The sequence below is a fragment of the Periplaneta americana genome, chromosome 1 (assembly GCF_040183065.1).
Source record: "Periplaneta americana isolate PAMFEO1 chromosome 1, P.americana_PAMFEO1_priV1, whole genome shotgun sequence".
Classification (NCBI taxonomy): domain Eukaryota; kingdom Metazoa; phylum Arthropoda; class Insecta; order Blattodea; family Blattidae; genus Periplaneta; species Periplaneta americana.
In genome coordinates, this window is record NC_091117.1 from 37,021,559 (window position 1) to 37,033,903 (window position 12,345).

The following is a 12,345-nucleotide window of genomic DNA, read 5'->3' on the forward strand; positions in this document are numbered from 1 at the left end:
GGACTAAGATGTGTCGTAATTTAAAAGAAAGAGAAAAGGCTCATATCAAATCCTTCCATCAAACAGCATTTATTTACTTAATACTTTACTTAAAACATTCATAGAACCCATTACTCTAGCTAACAGCCAGGAATTACCTTGGCAGATCTGCATATTAGAAATTAATGTTTCTTTCCTGAAACGTATCGTAGGCCTATGAATCATCATATTAATCAGTCCACCCGTCTCTGTTCATTTATTATTTTCGCTGTTTTCAATCTTTATTAAAACTAAAACACAAGCGCTGCGAATTAGAGAATTTCAACGACGAAAAGTATCCACCCCTGATCGTGTTGTGCGTGATGCCTAAAACAATTTATGAAAGGCTAGATTCGAACATCCTGTATTTTTACTGCATTGAACTTCAAGCCTTGACTATGATGTATTAATAGACTATACGTACATAACTCAGGACAGTCCCAAATCTGTACACTGCAAAGTCCGGTCATAATTTCTGAACTACAGACAGACTTTCTAAGAAGGTTACACTCGTCTTCCTCCTGATTTATTACTTCATAGAGTCTGGAAACGACGTGGAATGAATTGTTAACTAAAGCACTTAGAAGCGGAGTTACTACAGCTTACATTTATTAAAAGTCGCTCTTGCAATTAGCGGATCCATAATTTATTGCCAAGTATTGTTGACACTCCCTCAGGCGCAGTAAGGGACCTATTCAAAGAATCACTTTCTGCAAGTAGCAAACAGTTCCATTCTTCTGACGTAATGTCTTCCTTATTACTGAATCGACAATGCTTCAAAAAACGAAGCATCGAAAATGTATGTATGTAGGCCTAATGTATGTATGTATGTATGTATGTATGTATGTATGTATGTATGTATGTATGTATGTATGTATGTATGTATGTATGTATGTATGTATGTATGTATGTATGTATGTATGTATGTATGTATGTATGTATGTATGTATGTGTGTATGTACGTACGTATGTATGTATAATGTTACAATGTTATGTTTTATTTAACGACGCTCGCAACTGCAGAGGTTATATCAGCGTCGCCGGATGTGCCGGAATTTTGCCCCGCAGGAGTTTTTTTACATGCCAGTAAATCTACTGACATGAGCCTGTCGCATTTAAGCACACTTAAATGCCATCGACCTGGCCCGGGATCGAAGTCCAGCGCTATACCAACTCGGCAACCAGGTCGACTATATGTATGTATGTATGTATGTATGTATGTATGTATGTATGTATGTATGTATGTATGTATGTATGTATGTATGTATGTATGTATGTATGTAGGCTATGTATATATGCATGTATACAGAGTGAATCAAGTAATGTCATTAATATTGTAGAGGGCTGTGCTTTTAAATATATAAAAAAAATGTTTAATACAATTTTGTTTGTTTTTGCTTCCTTTTCGAGATAAAAATTGTTTTATATGAAACATTTCATTGCGTGTTTTGGGAAAGCCATTGACTTAATTCCCGATATGCTCAGTCAATTTAAGAGAGCAGTGTATTATGGTAACAAATTAGTGAAAGAATTTTAGTTTTACCCTTGAAATGAGGATAAATTTGATCCGAACAAAATATGTAATATTTTAAAAGTCCCTTTCAGAACGAAAAGTTTACATTTGTTCAGATAAAAATTTTCTGCCCACGTAAAAAACAAAACTAGAATTCTTTGAATCATTTATTAACATGATGCATTGCTCTCTTAAACTGACTGAGCATATTGGGAATTCAATCAATGGCTCTTACAAAAGACGCTGTGAAATGTATCATATAAAACAATTTTTATCTCGAAAAAGGAAGCAAAAACGAGCAAAAGGTGTTTAAGTTTTTTGTTAGAGATATCTGAAGGAATAACCCCCTGAAATTAATATTACTACTTACGGTTCATTATATGTGTGTGCATGTATTTATGTCAGTATATTTTTATATTAGCTATTATTTATTCTGTGGTGTTAGATTATATAGTTAGTCCATAATTAATTTTAATTACTGCTTTTTTTTTTTAGATTTTTAAGTGTGTATGGATACAGCACGAATGTCCGTACTGGCTCGTGCGAAAGATCATGTGTATGTGAGCTTGTATCTATTATGTATAAATGAATGCACCTCATCCAGCCATCCAACCAACCACCCGTCTATCCATCCACCCACCAAACTACCTATCCATCCATCCATCCATCCACCAAATTACCCATCCATCCATCCATCCATCCATCCATCCATCCATCCATCCATCCATCCATCCAAGCATAATTTTACTATTAAAGTCAGCTGCTATAACAAACAATTTAACCCGCAATCTCGAAAGGCAGGCGCTACGAGCCAGCATTACAACCTTTCAAGATTTATTACGCTAACATTCAAGCTAGGTGCACTCCTAACCTACCTCGGCTGACAACACTAAGGTTTATCGAGCAGACAACCCCACTCGTCCCTAGACAGTCGCCGGCGTTCGGGAAATGCTATGGAAAGATGACGGAATAAAGATCGAACGGAATGACCTAAGTGCCTAATATGGGGAAATAGAAGAACCCCTAATAGAACCTCTACTGCGATCCTGTTTCCCACCACTGTCACTATTAATTTTTCCCAAGAAAATTCCCAGGCCAGGTCGGGAATCGAACCCGGACCGCCTACGTAGCAGGACGATGATGTGACCACTCAGCTATATATATCATGCTTGTAAGATTTTGTAATGTTGATGGTTTCCTAAAGAGATTAACTATGGCTGGACATAGAAGCAAGTCTTATGTCCTCAGAACAAACCGATTTAAGATAAGTGCACAGTTATTACACTCACGCTACTGCTTGTTCAGTTCAAAGTGTGTCCTAGCTCACTGTATGCCGTCATGTGGCTAGCCGATGAGCCTAGACAATTCAATCTTCCTACACTTCCGCAGAGGCGTATTACCTATGTGCCAGAGAAGTTGCCTAGCAAGTACGGCGTTCATTCTGAAGAGTACTTACCGATACGTACGGTAACGTCGGTAGTGGCAGGAATGTGAACTGTTTGGAAACACGTACTGAGGTGAGTTTTTTTCTTACTGTCGGGATATGGGGAGAGGGTTAAGACGATTACTTACGTATTCGTTGAATTAACTTCGATTGTCAACATGGACACGGAGCATTTGATTTGTGTTGTGGAATGTTGCTGTACGCAACCGATGATAACAAATACCCTGCGTACGACTTGCCCGCGCAAAACACAGTTCGAAAGATGTTATGGTAGAACACAGACCGTACAGACCGCCGTCTGTTGCTACGACGTTCAAGTTATACCGTACACGTTCTCAAGTTCAGATTGAACGCCTTGATTAATAGGCAACTTTTCTGTCATAAAAGCTGAAACTCGCTTCATATCGCTGACTCACAATAGTGACGTCATGACACACTTTGAAATGAAACCCAGTATAGCCTATCCCCTGTGGCAAACTTATTTACAGGAAAGGATACAGATGAAAGAAGTTAGGACAAGTGGTAATATAATTCTTTAAGGCGCCAGTCTATATCATTCTTGTATTCCTTAAAGGTAAAAACAAAGACTACGTTACTTTCAGAAGGGCTGTTATTACTGACAGCTATGGACTCTTATTATAGGCAAGGGTTATTCAATCCCGCCACAGAAAATAGCCACTGCAGTTTCAAACCGGCCGACGCGTTCTGTTTTTTCAGTCGCTGTCACAAGATGGAGACGTAGTAAATGACCTAACGCTGTGGAGACTAAAACTTTACGACAGACTTTAATATTAATAAAGGAACAGCGGTGCAATATCGGACCGACAACTTGTAACTCTAGCTTATGCATACACCACAAGTATGGGCCTTCAAGCCACAACGGCGTATACAGCTCGCTCACTTTCTTAACACGCGCGAATCACAGTCCTGCAAGCAACAGCCACTGTGAGCAATTTGCTAATCTTCTTCATAGCTTATTTCTGCAGATTTGCCATGTTATAACGGTAGATTTATAGCTAAATTTTGTGACCTATGTCCGTCCCAGGAATCTGTAGAGTTGAAAGACGAAATAAGACCTCTGCGCAAGTGGATGTGGGAGGGCTAGAACCAATGACCGCTCTGGGAGGACGCATTGCGTGAACGAAGCTACCAATCGCTTGCAGGAAGGAGATCATTTCTATCTGAACACACTACTATTAGCATCTTGCCCCTTAGCGGCCTCGAGCTGATGCTGCCTGCAACACACTCCGTCACAGATAGACTCCGCCCCCATATGCGCCAAGTCACTCTACAGATTCCTGGGAGGGCATAGGAAGTGACATTTCCTAAATTTGACGTAAACTACTGTAAAAGCAGCAGACAACAGAAACAGTTTATCTAAACGGGACAACTACAAACCTATCGAAAGAGAATACTGCCAGCCAACGTTATGGCTGTAATTCGGTTTTGATTCAGTACAGTTTTTATTAAATATTTTTTACTTGATATTTCTCTGTTTTTGGCTTTCTACACTTTTGTTTTACACTTTCCTTATTATTTTCTTTTTATTCTTCCTATTTTTATCCGTCGTGAAGGCACCGCAACCAGAAGGTTTAGTTTGCTTGTCGGTATGACTGATGACTGATGACAGTGAATTAATATTTGGTGAAATGAATCTGAAGATTCGTCATAAGATTACCTGATATTCGCCTTACAATTTGGTAGCAATTGGATTAAAAACCCCAACCAAGTAATCAGACGAAGTGGGACTGAAATTCAAGCCTTTGTTTTATGGTTGTAATAAGATAATTTTCAGTATGGTGTGACCTATGATTACACGAAATCACACGACCACCACCCACTTAAAATTTCTAAGCAATTATAGGGATTCTGCATGAAAACTCTAGGCCTATCATCTTTTTTCAGTTATCAACTTTTCTAGTGCTCCTTATTTTTATCCCTTTCTTACTTATCTATCTTTGTTTTCTCTTTTTTTAACGTAAATATTAGCTACTATTTTTTATTTTTATCAAGTCTCTCCTTTTCATTTCCTTATCATCTTACTTGTCTCGTTCTTCTTATATTTTACAGAGAACTGCATCACGAAAGAAAAATAAACTGACTTGCATGTAGTTTCCTAAGCGAAGTTTTGTGTAGCTTACGTCACTCTTTTATAAAATGCAACACGGTGGTGTTAGGTGCAAGCTGTGATTCTGTATACGCATGGCAGCATCTTGTACCTCACAGATTTTAATTTGAGTGACTCCCGGTACAGAAAAAGGAAGACTCAACAGTCGAACTAAAAGACACACAAGGGGCAGATTGTACATGACGTAACTATGGAACAGGGGGACTACTCATAATAATAACTCCGAAATGAGGAATTCAACTTACTATTTCACCAAGTAATATTAAAAATCTGCGAACTACCTATATGCAGATGAAGTGTCGCTTTTTGGAAATAGCCTACGTACTTTAAAATCAGTTACTCGAAACTCTATTCCCTGCGTATAAACAATTACTGTAATTTTTCCGCTTCCGTAAGTGCGTGTTCTAGTTGTATCCCATATATATTTCTCATGCGGTGACCTGTGCTTTGCTAATCCCATAACCATGAGTTCTATGGTGTCAATATTTAGTATCAGTTAAAAATTTAATCAAACATACAAGTTCATCAGTAAAATCTCAGTAGTCTATAAATAATCATATGATTCTGACTGTCATTATTATTTAGAAAGAATAAGTCAGTCAGAAGTAGAACACAAGGATGTGCGACTACTCTTTTCAGTTGGATTCATATAGGTCCACAGAAAATGCCAAAGGGTAAAAACATTTCATAACATATTATTTTCAAATTTAAAGCTCGATCAAACAACGACTGCGATGATGATGATGATGATAATAATAATAATAATAATAATAATAATAGTAATAATAATAAACAAAAAAGTAGGTAAACACGTAATAAGCAAAGAACTAAATAGGCCTACGTAATAATAAGCAGAAAAAGAGGTAAACACGTAACAATAAGCAAAGACTAAGTAAATAAATAGCCTAATAGTAAGAAAGAAAGCAGGTAAATACCCTAATAATAATAGGAAAGAAATAGGTAAATATGCAATAATAAGCAAAGATATAGGTAAATACGTATTAACCAGAAAAGAAATAGGTAAATAATCAGAAAACAATAAAATACGTAAATAATAATAATAATAATAATAATAATAATAATAATAATAATAATAATAATAAACAAAAAAGGTAAACACGTAATAAGCAAAGAACTAAATACGTAATAATAAGCAGAAAAAGAGGTAAACACGTAACAATAAGCAAAGACTAAGTAAATAAATAATATTAAGAAAGGAAGCATGTAAATACCCTAAAAATAATAGGAAAGAAATAGGTAAATATGTAATAATAAGCAAAGATGTAGGTAAATACGTATTAACCAGAAAAGAAATAGGTAAATAATCAGAAAACAAGAAAATACGCATATAATAATAATAATAATAATAATAATAATAATAATAATAATAATAATAATAATAAACAAAAAAGTAGGTGGATACGTAATAAGCAAAAAATTGTAATTATATGTAACAATAAGAAAGTAAATACGCAACAATAAACAAAGAAACAAAGACTTAGTAAATAGGACCTACCTAATATTAAGAAAGGAGGTAAATATCCTAGTGATAATATGCAAGAAATAGGTAAATAATTTCGAGGGAAAAATTGTTCCGGGGCCGGGCAATAGATAAATACGTAATAATAAGCAAAGATGTAAGCAAATATGTAATAACAAGGGAAGAAATGGATAAATAATAAAAAAGCAAAGAAATACGAAAATAATAATAATGATAATGATAATAATAATAATAATAATAATAATAATAATAATAATAATAATAATCGCGTCCTCAGATCGCGGATTGAGAAAGCGACCTACGATATGGACGGTAGCTGCAAATATATTGAATAAGCAGTCGTGGACAGCCGATAAGGGGTGGTCCTCCAGCTTGGGGGTTGGGCGAAGGGCTAACAACCCATCACCGTAAAAAAACAGCTTGTTACGAAATCACACAATAAGCCTTGGAATTATAGAGTGTTAGTTGGGAGGCCAGAGAGAAAGAGACCTTTGGGTAGGCCGAGACGTAGATGGGAGGATAATATTAAAATGCATTTGAGGGAGGTGGGATATGACGATAGAGTCTGGATTAATCTTGCTCAGGATAGGGACTGATGGCGGGCTTATGTGAGGGCGGCAATGAATCTCCGGGTTCCTTAAAAGCCATAAGTAAGTAAATATTAATTATAATAATAATAATAATAATAATAATAATAATAATCATCATCATCATAATCATAATAATAATAATAACAATAAAGAAAGAAGTAGGTAAATTCGTAATAATAATAAGCAAAGAAGTAGGTAAATATGTAGATCCAATAACGTGCAAATGAGTAGGTAAATAGATAATAAGAAGCAAACAAATAGGTAAATATATTACAGAGAGTTAATAAGTAGGGAAAATACTTAATTATGAGCTAGTAAGTAGATAAACAAGTAAATAAACGATTGAATTGATAAATTATGGAGTAAGCAAATGAATAGTTAAGCGACTGAATAAAATATAATGTATAACGACTGAGTAGATAAACGATTATGTATGTAAATGGTTCAGTGAATAAGTTATAAGTAGATAGACAAATAAATGATTGAATTGATAAATTGTGGAGTAAGCAAATAATGAATAGTTGAGCGGCTGGATAAAATATAACGTATAACGACTGAGTAATAAACTATTAAATACGAAAATGGTTGAGTGAATAAGTTATAAAGTTATAAATGTCTTTAATAAATCAATCGATAAGTAAATAAACAAATAAATAAATACTGTACGTAATAATTCAGGGAAATAGCAGCTAATAAACGTGTAAGTAGGTAAATAAATTAATTCGTAAGTACGGGAGAAAGTAAACAAGTACGTAAACGAAAAGAGGATAATTTTAACTGAATAAACAATGTACATGATCAAAAGGTTAAGTCTAGTATGAAGAAATACATCTAAATAGTATAATAAATATGTAGTCACTAGGGACCGGATTTTTTTGTAATATCATGGTGTGAAATATGTACATATTTATGTAAGAAAAATAAGCTGAATATGTACCAAAATACGTAAAATCATGAAAATATTTAATATAAATATCTGGCAGACACAGGATAGGTAAGACTCTCCAGTTATGATTTCATAGAGCACCCGACTTTTTTACCGCACACTTGACACATTACTATTTTTCCATCTGTAGTGAAAGCTTTCGTCCACCGCAATCCATGATTTTATTTTTTTTTCGTTAGGGTTGAAGATAGAGGGGCCATTTTAGTTAGTTAAAAGCAGTAGATAAACTCACTTCCACTTTATACTGTAAGTACTAAAACTAGGGAACTGAGTGAAATGAATGACACAACAGTACTCCAAGCATTGTTTCGCTTTACTGGATTAGGAGAAAATAAGAGGAGATGTGGGGCACATGCATTTTAGCTGCTCCCTATAAGAAACAAAATACCTACTAAAATCTCAAACCATAGGTATTTATGAACTGTTGTTTGAAAAGTGACATTCCTGTCTCATTCAGAAGAGTAGGATTATTCCAGTCGGAGAACCATACTTTCTAATTGCTCGAAAAATCCTATTTCCGTATAGGTCTACTAAATTTAAAGTAACGAGGTCAAGCAATAACCTAAAAATATATTTATTTTAGTCTTTCAACAACTTTCCAGTTTGTTCCTTTACTCCAGCTTCTTTTCAAAAGTCTGCTACTTTATTGCGGGTCATGTCAGACTTGACATGCATTTCTCCATGGAAAGATTAGGAAGAGGGTGAATAAGGTTGCAAATTGCATGGGAATGGCTTGTTAAGACGTGTGCAGAACAATTATAGTTCGAGAAAAATCATGTCGTCCTCGTTCCTCTCCACCGCATGAAGACAACGCAACTTTCTGAGTGATTTTTACAATACAAAGTAGTTGTATGAGGAGGTTGTTTTTGTTCAATCATATTTACAGTGGGCGGTATGGGGTGAGTGCCTCTATTACTTCCTGGAACTAAGGACGTTATGTTTCTTCCCGAAATATATCTTTATTTGGGTAGGTAAAAAGGCTTTTGAAATCTGTGTAGCTATTTTAAATTGTAAACTTCCCCAACAGAATTTTTTCCCCCTTTTAGAGAAGTAAAAATGAATAAACCCCCTAAATATGTAGATTTATATAATACAAAGCCATAATATGTAATGTGGTGTAAATATGTAATAGTACATTATGCAACGAGCCTATAATGATAGTAATTAAGACGCTCGTATGAAAATTACCGTTATAGGCAAGTTTCATACGACTTTTTATGCTCGACCATATTTCTAACTTTAAATTATTCAGAAGTATACATTTTATTCAGAAGTATATGACAGAAGATCGGAAGTGACCTTGTTCATAGCTCTTGAATTGTGAGATGTGCGCAGACGCGAAAGTATTGATTTTTTCCGAGGAACAATGATGTCATTGACCTTGATGTAATGCAGAGAATGTATAACCTGGAAATTGATTTAGAATTGAAAAACGAGATGACAAATTGAATTTATTTGAATATTATTTACAATTAACGCTAATTATTAGAGTAACAGAACATAACCTTCTGCGACAGTATTGGATTTCCAGCCTCCGTGAAGTTTCCCTCGTCTTTAGATTGCATATCCGAGAATAACCGAAAACCTGAACTTTGATGAATAGGTGTACTTTAATGACATGCATTAAAGGACTGCTACCAGGTGTATAATTACTACATTTCGGCATGGTCGAGCATAAAAATATGTAGTATGAAATTTTAATATATTAATGGTAATTACAAGATTGGCAAAGATTTGTTATTTATATACGGTTAGGTTGAAAGAAATATAATATGTAATTACATAAAAATCTGTTCCCTAGTAATCATATGAAACATCAAGGAAATAAAGTATTTTCGATAGGCCTATATAACCATTGTATGAACACGAGAAGCTGTGACAACACACGCTGAAAATTGATCTAATTAAGTTCTAAGCCGCTAGAGTAGCGTGTGGAATATTGACTTCTCCATACGAGAGGAGGAAGGTCGTGCAGCATACAAAGTTACGAATCTCTTCATCCCGTTATATTAACATTCAGCAGTCACTCTTCATTCGAGTAATGACACTGGAATGAGCATTAGTCTGTTGGAAATAGAGCAGCAATTTCCTGTACATACTAGTTTTGCAATTATTTCATAATTCCCTTCAAAGGACTCCATCAGAATATCCCATATCTAGCTACTACCAATAACACACAAAAATGAACTGTTGCATCATAAATGAGAATTATCTAGCCAAACAAAGAAATTGCATAAACAAAATCTATTTAATTTCCATAGTAAAATTTTAAAATCTTTTCATGTGTAATTTTTGTAGTTGCTCTGTTCTATACAGAACATGTTCACAGGGGCCGTTGTAACATTCTGGTAGCGTTCAACGTAACCTAGTACTTTTTATCATAGTTGATTTGATTAGTTAAAAAAAATAAAAGTAAATAGAATAACAAAAAAAAATCGCCACTGGCGTAACTCGGATTAATTATCCGGTTGGGATTTCTCCCCGAGGTTTTCTCAATCATAAGGCAAATGTCAGCGGGGCACAATGACTGCGCCAATTTCACCAATATGTTACTAATCCACAATTAACTAATTGTGATTTAACTTAAATATGGAATCTACGTAAAGATTAATTTTTTGGTCCTACAGAATTTATCTGTTATGGTGACAATGATTGTTGGAGGAGAAAAATTCGCTCCGGCGCCCGGGATCGAACCCGGGTCCTTGGTGCTAAGTACCAAGCGCTCTAACAACTGAGCTACACCGAAGTTCAATCCACAGCACCGGATCGAATCCCTGTCCTCCAGTGTTTTTCCCTTTTTGGCCAGACTTCAAGATATGTAGGACCAAAAATTAATCTTGACGTAGATTCTTCGCCCAACAGTGCATATTACTATGAAATCACGGCCACCAAGTCACTCAATCGAGTGCGCTCCTTGTATAATGGCAGTTGACTTAATATAAATGTCAACATACTTATCGAACTTGGAGTCAGGCCACAAAGGGAAAAACACTTGAGGGCAGGAATTCGATCCGATGATGTGGATTGAACTTCGGCGTAGCTCAATGGTTAGAGCGCTTGGTACGTAGAAGCAAGGACCCGGGTTCGATCCCCGGCGCCGGAGCGGATTTTCTTCTCAATATCAATTGTTAAATACGGAATCTAAGTAAAGATTTATTTTTTGGTCCTACAGAATTTATCTGTTATGGTGACAGTGACTGTCAGAGGCGAAAAATTCGCTCCGGCGCCAGAGATCGAACCCGGGTCCTTGGTTCTAAGTACCAAGCGCTCTAACCACTGAGCTACACCGAAGTTCAATACACAGCACCGGATCGAATCTCCCTCATTAGTGTTTTCCTTATGTGACCTTACTCCATGTTCGACATAGGCTATATGATGACATAATATATTAAGTCAACTGCCATGATACAAAGAACGCACTTAATTGAGTGACTTGGTGGCCGGGATTCCACAGTATATATGGCTATGCACTGTTGGGCGAAGAATCAACGAAAAGATCAATTTTTTGGTCCTACAGAATTTAGGTCTATCTGTTATGCTGACAATGATTGCTAGAGGAGAAAAATTCGCTCCGGCGCCGGGGATCGAACTCGGGTCCTTGGTTCTACAAACCAAGCGCTCTAACCACTGAGCTACGCCGAAGTTTAATCCAGAGCACAGGATCGAATATCTCTCCTCTAGTTTTTTTTCCCTATGTGGTCTTACTCCATTTTCGACATATACTGTATGTTGACATAATATATTAAGTCAACTATCATGATACAAGGAGCGCACTCAATTGAGTGACTTGGTGGCCGAGATTCCACAGTATATATATGAACTATTAGAAGAATAATCTACGTAAAGTTTTTTTTTTGGGGGGGGGGGTTCTACAGAATTTATCAGTTTCTTTCTGATCTGTCCTCTTCGTCTTTCTCCGTAGGCCTACCTTTCATTTTTAACTTTTTTCATTTCCATAGTGTTATTTCACTTTCTTGCTCTACTCTTCTTTCTTGTTCAATTATTTCTTCATTCTTTCATTTTTTTGTTCTTCGTTATCATCATCTTCGATTGGTCCTTGTTTTCTCTCTTCACTCCTTATTTTTTTCCTAATATGATTTATTTCCGGATTTCTCTTCTTCTGTATTTACACCTTCGTTCTTCCTTCCCGGACACATTTTAAGGATCTTTGCTAAGTCTGTATTGAGCCTACAATTTTTCCGACA

At 35.7% G+C, this 12,345-nt stretch overlaps 1 non-coding gene across 1 annotated transcript; it reads right to left on the bottom strand.

Moving 5' to 3' along the window:
• Nucleotides 1-11,709: 11,709 nt before the first annotated feature.
• On the bottom strand, nt 11,710-11,782 carry TRNAY-GUA (transfer RNA tyrosine (anticodon GUA)). Its single transcript has one exon. It is a non-coding gene; the product is annotated as a tRNA-Tyr (tRNA).
• Between the last annotated feature and the right edge of the window lie 563 nt (nt 11,783-12,345).